We start from the raw sequence: 7,249 nt of genomic DNA, 5'->3' as shown, positions 1-7,249 counted from the left end.
ACTGGGGAGTGGGTCAAGAAGGTCGTGACATTCTCTGACCCAGGAGAAGGCTATATGTACCCTGATGTGAGGTTTTGCTTTGAGGCTCACTTTGGGAAGAGTTGTGTGATTTGGCCAGATGAGAATCTGGGCAGCCATTGAGCCCCCCAGCTTTGAAAACCTAGGTGTTGGTGCTTCCCTCTGTGGTAAGTAAGTAGGTATGGATGTAATGGTTGGACAGCTGGAAGCCCTGTCTGCTGAATTGTGTCATTTTCTGTTGTAACTTGTTTGTATTTTCTGAAGTCCAGGGTGCTGACTTTTCCCCCTGAACTAGGTAAATGATATATGTTTGATTGATTAACGTAAGATTGTTAACCCACTTTGGGTTGCTTTCCTTTAGAAAAGCAGATCTAAGAACCTGTGCTAGCAGCCATTCTGGGTATGCTAGGGTGCTCGCTGCTACAAGAGTAAAAGTAATAAACTACCTTCCTGTACTCTTGGTATCCATACAATGTGAAGAAATATGGAAGAAGGTCCCTGCCATATTGGGATTCTCCCTGCTCCCTGTGGAATATTAATTGTAAGAGCCACAGAAGAGTAGAAGGCATGACGGGTTGTAATTGGCATGGAAAATGCTGTCCACACAGATGACATTGATAAACCATAGAAATATGAAGTGCTGCAATATCATACATGGATGGCTAGACATATTTTAATATCTGTGTGTATTTTTGTTTTATCTTTGTAGTAAGTATCAATAATGATAGCACTTTTATAGCTCTTTATGGGGTATAAAGTGCCTTTCAAATATTATCTCATTTGATGCATACAGCACCTCTTGGTGGTAGGTACTATTATTATGTCCATTTTATAGATGAAGGATTTGAAGTAGACAGAGGTAAACTGACTTGCCCAGTGTCACACAGCTAATAAGTGTCTGAGGCCAGATTGGAATTCAGGTCTTCTTGACTCCAGGCATAATGGTCTCTCTATTGCATATCTCCACCAGAGGTGTAGTGGTTACAGTTTGACTTAAAGTCAGGAAAACTCAGGTTCAAGTCCTACCTATGATGTGTAATGGTTCTTTGTCAGTGTGAAAGTCACTTCAACCTGAAATGCTCTAGGTCTAGGATGTTCTATATGACTATTAGTGGCAGAGAAGGTACCAGCCTGCATTAGTAGAGGGGGATTTCCTTACCAGAGAGCCCCTTATGATACTTAAGTCAGAGGTCTAGTCCCTCTCCCTATCCTTTCCTTACACAGTGGTGTATATGGTAGGTGCTTAATAAATACTTGTCTTGTTCTCACTTCAGCAGCACATATACTAAAATTGGAATGCTACAGAGAAGATTAATATGGTCTCTAGGCAAGGATGACTTGCAAATTTGTGAAGCATTCCATATTAAAAAGAAAAAAAAAGAAATGCTTATCTTGAATTCATAGAAAAGTTTTTGTAATATTCTATTATTGGATACAATTTATACCATATATAGAACAAAGAGGCAAAGGGGAATATTTGGTCAACCTTGCTATGGATGAAGAATCTTTCTTTCATTTGGATATTATTTAGGACTTCTTTTAATATAGTGGCTAGCCCCTTTGGAAAACATTCATTTCTCTGTTTTATGACCCACCTTCTCTCAATATATAACAGATTATTAAACAAAGTGATCATCACATTCATGTCACTTATAGAAGCTCCTATAATTTTGATGTACCTATAGAACAACTTGTGGACTTTTTATTTCTATGTAGAAAGCCCTTAAGGCTATATTTTTGTCTATCGAACAGAAGGATGTCTTCAAATTAAAAAGGATTTCCAGACATCCTGGTACATGCTTGTAGTCTTTTTTTTTTTTTTTTGCTGGAGATACTGAGATTGGTTCATAGCTTGCCTTTTGGAGTTTTGAACTACAATACAGCTAAAGTCCTTCATGGGTTAACATAGTTGAACCTATGGGAGGTGAGGAGCACCAAATTGTCTAAGGAAGATAAACCAGCCTTGACTGGAAAAACAGAGTAGGTTAAAGCTTCCATGCTGATCAGTATATGGAATGAACCCATAAGTGGCCTCTGTACTTTTTGACTGAGATAGGAAGATCCAATAAATAGCCCCACCCCAACAAACCAAACAATAAATACTATGCAAAGTAGGACCCAATATTTGTAAATAGGCACACAAATTAGGTATCCCCAAAAATCATACAACAGTTTTAAACTATGAAATTTTTTTGTACATTTGAAAGGAATAGCAAGTTGTGCACTGTATATTTGTATTTTCATATACAATCTTTTTTTATTGCATTATATTATGAAAATGTTTGTTTTATTCCATTTTCTTTTGGGATAAACTGTGTTCATATGATTCCTAACTCTTTATAGGGAATTCATGTACATTATCCCTTTTTATCAGATCTCTGTGAGTCAGGTAGATAGAAGAGGTATTTTTATCATCTACTATTAATCCTAACTATTCTCTCTACTTAGTAGTATGACTGAAAAGAATTAGTCCATAGCACAAAGTTGTCTGAAAAAGTATGACTGTTCATAGGGGCAGTTCCAGAGCTAGATGGGAGCTCAAAACTTATCTAATCCAATCTCCACATTTTACAGATGAAGAAACTGAATCCCAGCAAAGTTAAGTGACTTCCCCAAGTCACATATTCGAAGTTCTATAGTCATGTTCCTCACTGAACCTCCTGAGATTTCAATGTATAGCTGGAGAATATCTTGTGTTTTTCACATGGAGAAGGAAGAAAGTAAGGAATCAAGTATTTGTTTATGTGTTAAGCACCTACTATGCATCAGGCACTGTGCTAAGTCCTTTACAAGTATCTCATTTGACCTTCACAACCCTGGGAGGTAGGTGTTATTATTATTCCCATTTTATAGTTGGGGAAATTGAGTTAGACAGAGCTTAAGTCACTTGCCCAGGATTATACAGCTAGTAAGTGTTTAAGTCTAGATTTGAACTCAGGTCCTCCTGACTCCAGGTCCAACACTCTATTCAATGTACTGCAAAGATGCCTGTAGGTTTTTAAGATTGAATTTTGCTCTGAAACAGAATGATAATTAACCAGTATGTCTGTGGTACTCTATGATTTACATTGAATTTTACATATATTATCTCATTATGATCCTCATGATAACTCTGGAATTTAGGCATTATTATTATTCCCATTTTACAGATGAAGAAACTGAGCCTGAGTGAGATTAACTAATTTGCCCAGGGTCACACAGTTAGTAAGTATCTAAAGCAGGATCTGAACTCTGGCCTTCCTGGCTCCACAACAGTGCTTTCTATCTATTTCATTGCTTAGTAACCAGCATGTTTTAAAAACCAAACCAAACCAAACCAAACAGTAGGGGCAGCTAGGTGGTGCAGTGAACAGAGCACTGGCCCTGGAATCAGGAGGACCTGAGCTCAAATTCGGCCTCAAACACTTAACATAAAACACTAGCTGTGTGGCCTTGGGCAAGTCACTTAACCCCAATTGCCCTCCAAAAAGCCAAAAAACAGAAAAACAAAGTAAGGACCATCTAATGGGGCCATCTAATCCAAATTTGTCACTTTAAAGTTGAAGAAATTGAGGCATAAAGCTATTAAGGGATTTGCCCAAATTACATGGGTAATAAGCTCCAAAGGTCGGATTCCAAGCTAGGTCCTGATGTTTTCATTAAATGTAAATTGAATGCATGCCAAGACCATTTTATTATGGATTTTATAGAGATGGCTAAATCAGAAACTTTTTGTTGTCTTCATAGTTGTGTTATATGTTTGAGGGGGAGTGCTAGGGAGCATTTTTTTTTATATAACTCTTCAAAATTTCCCTCTCTTAAATATATACTAGAAATTAAACTCTAAGTACCATTAAAAGTATATCATATACAGCATGGATTTTTTTCCTTGCATATAGCTTTGTTTGAATGCAGCTGTTCTTCCTGATTTTATCTTGTTAAGTACCATTATTACTTCCTCACATAGGATATGAGGTAAAGAGGAAAAACAGTCCAAATGCTGTTCCTGTCTATGCAACCTGAATATTGAAAGTCACACCATTAAACAATATAACATATATATATGTATATATATAACACATATAATACACACACATATAATACATATACATATGTGAGTGTATGAAAAGAACCAGAGCACATCTATGAGCAGGGGAAGGATTTCCAAGAAGGTAGGGGTTGTGAGAGTGTGGCAGATAACAGAATATTTATTTGACTGTGTTCTGCTATGCATTTGACAACTATATGTTACTTAAAAGTTACCTTGTACAAAATAAAGTTCACTTTTTGAAATTTCATTAATCTATTTTATCTTTTTAATTTCTTATTTGTCTATGCATTTTAAATTCTAGGACATATTTCATTTGATATTGAAGGAAGGAAAGCTAAGGAGTATGGGGACCAAAAATTTTGAAAACACTTGGATTATGGGAGCAGTTTTTAATCAGAAAAGAGATAGACATGATCATAAAAGGAAAAACTAGGTAGTTTCTATTATATGAAATTTAACCCCCCCCTTTTTTTTGCTAACCAAATCAACACAACTAGGACACTTGATGGGTAAAAAACCAAAAACAAAACTAGCATCAAATATCTCTGATAACCAAAAATATTTATGAATTATCTATTATATGCCAGACACTGTACAAGAAGCTAGGAATACAAAAAGAGGCACTACCCTCAAGAATCAAAGAGACAATATGAAAACTAATATATACAAAACAAGTCACATAAAGGACAAAAAGGAAACAATTGAGAGAAGGCACTAGAATTAAGTGGTGTTGGAGAAGGCTTCCTGTAGAAAGTAAGATTTTAGTTTAGACTTAAGGGAAGCTAGGAAGGTCAGTAGTTAAAGTGAAGGAAGGATAAAGATCCAGGAGTGGAGTGACAGAGAAAATGCTTGGGGTCAAGAGGTGAAAGGTCTTGTTTGTGAAAAAGTCAGTGTCACTGTATCAAAGAATACATGTTAAGGAGTATGTTGTAAAAAATTTGAAAGGGTAGGTAGGGACTAGGTTATGACAGGCTTTAAGTGCCAAACAGAGCATTTTGTATTTGCCTCTGGAAGCCATAAGAAGCCACTGGAGTTTATTGAGGAGCAGAATGACATGATCAGATCTGTGTTTTAGTAAAATCATTTCAGTGGCTGAATGGAAGATGTATTGGAGTAGGGAGAGAGGTGAGGCAGATAGATCCAACCTCAAACTATTGGCCTGATATTCAAGATATGTAGGAAACTAACACAAATATATAAAATCAAAAACAATTCTTCAATAGATAAGTGGCCAAAGAATATGAACACATAATTCTCAAAAGAGCTAGAAACTATGAAAAATAATAGGAGAGATTGCTTACAAAAAATAATAATTGAAATAGAAGTAAAAACAATCTTGTTTCACCCTCAACAAATCATCAAAGATGACAAAACATGGTAATAGGTGATTCTGGAGGTACTGTTGAAAGACAGGCATATGAATGCACTCTAGGAATTGGTTCAGTATTCTGGAAAACAATTAGGAATTCATTTAAAAAGTGCCTATCCTTTAACTCAGATACCTCGTTGGTAGATATATACCCCAAGGGAGCCATAGAAAGAAAGTTCCCAAAATATTCATAGCAAAACTTATTTTTTGATAGCAAGAACAGGAAACAAATGCCCATTAATCGGGAATGAAAAAACAAATTGTGGTAGATGAATGTAATACAATATTACTACATTATAAGACAAAAAATAAATATAAAGAATTCAGAGAAACATAGGAAGACTTATTTGAACAGTTGCAAAGTAAAAGAAGGAAATTAATATGTACATTGACTACACTATAAATTGGATGAACAATAATAAAAATAATGTCAAATTCTATGTAATTACAGAGACCAAACTTTTCCTGAAGAAGAGACAAAAATGTACTTCCTCCCCTTTTTTTGCTTTAGTGGACACAGCAAACACTGGTTAAAGTGTGGTTTTGCTGAATTGTTTTATCTGTTTATTTTCTTACACCGGATGGTTTTATGGGTAGGAATGGAAAGAGGTATGGAAATTTATGAAGTTATATTGATAAATGAATATGCCTTCTTGAGGTGCCACCCCATTTAATAAGAACTTGATATTAATAATCAGAGGGTTACTTAAGCAACTCATCTTTGTTGCTGGATCTTTTAATGAATCTATGTGATTTAACATACATATGAAAATTACTTTGTTGGAGGACAGCCTTTAAGGTAGTGTTTTGTTCTATCAAATCAATGTGTAAAAACAAAAGATGTCAAAAAAACTTAAAAGTTAAAATTGTGATAGTTATGCTATGAAAATTACTATTAAAATGCAAACAAATTTGTTCCCTTTCCCATCTTTGTTTTCTTTCTAAGACATTTCTGGTGCTTTCACAATAATATTATTTATTATTTTATGTAACAAGGTGGTGCAGTGGATAGAGTGCTGGGCAATTTAATGCCTGATCTTTTACATGCTGCTCCACATTCATAATATTTGATGTAGAGGTAACATGTAAGGCAAAGATTACAGCTAATATCTTCTATGAATCTGTCAAGTTTCTCAATTTGACTTCCATGGTTTGATGAACAAGGTCTTTCCTATTAGTTTAACCTGAGTACTGAGGGAATTTCTTATTTCCCAGTCTCTGCTGAGTTGTAGGCTACATAATGCTATGTATTTACATAAGGCTTTTTAAATTTTTAAAGTATTTACACACATATTATTCCCTTTTAATCCTCATAATATCCCTTTGAGTTAGAAAGGTGGAGAATGGCTGTCCTATTTTAACAACTGAGGACAATGAAGTAAGGAGAATTTTAATGACTTGCTAATGGTTATAGGTCAAGTTTTAAAAGAGCTGGTATTAGAACCCAGGTGTCCCCATTTTCACCATCATTATGTAGATTTCTGTAGTGTTTTATAATTTATAAATTGCTTTTGTAAGCCTTGAGGTCAACAATGAAAGCATTACCATTACTACCTGTATTTTATAGATTGGGAAAATGAGACACACAGAGATGGAAAGATTTGCCTAGCCTCACATAGTCTGTGTGAAGCTAGGATTCAACAGTAGGTTTCTTGATCTCTTTGGAGCATAAACCTAGTAGTGGAATTGTTAGGTGAAGGGATATGAGAAGTTTTATAGCCCTTTGGACATAGCTCCAGATTGAACTCAGGAGGTATTAGACCAGTCCATAATTTCACCAATTGTGATTTATTTTCCCACATCTCCTCCAGTATTTGTCCTTTCTGTCATGT

General features: G+C 35.3%; 1 non-coding gene across 1 annotated transcript; it reads left to right on the top strand.

Moving 5' to 3' along the window:
• The first annotated feature begins 1,279 nt into the window (after nucleotides 1–1,279).
• LOC138142612 (U6 spliceosomal RNA) lies at nucleotides 1,280–1,386 on the top strand. The gene has a single exon (XR_011163486.1). It is a non-coding gene; the product is annotated as a U6 spliceosomal RNA (small nuclear RNA).
• Nucleotides 1,387–7,249: the final 5,863 nt, after the last annotated feature.

This window comes from Petaurus breviceps, unplaced genomic scaffold (assembly GCF_028583685.1).
Source record: "Petaurus breviceps papuanus isolate PSGF00001 unplaced genomic scaffold, PetGlider_PUasm1.0 90594, whole genome shotgun sequence".
Taxonomy (NCBI): Eukaryota; Metazoa; Chordata; class Mammalia; order Diprotodontia; family Petauridae; genus Petaurus; species Petaurus breviceps.
The sequence above is the reverse complement of the archived record's forward strand: the minus strand, read 5'-3'. Positions and strand labels throughout refer to the sequence as shown.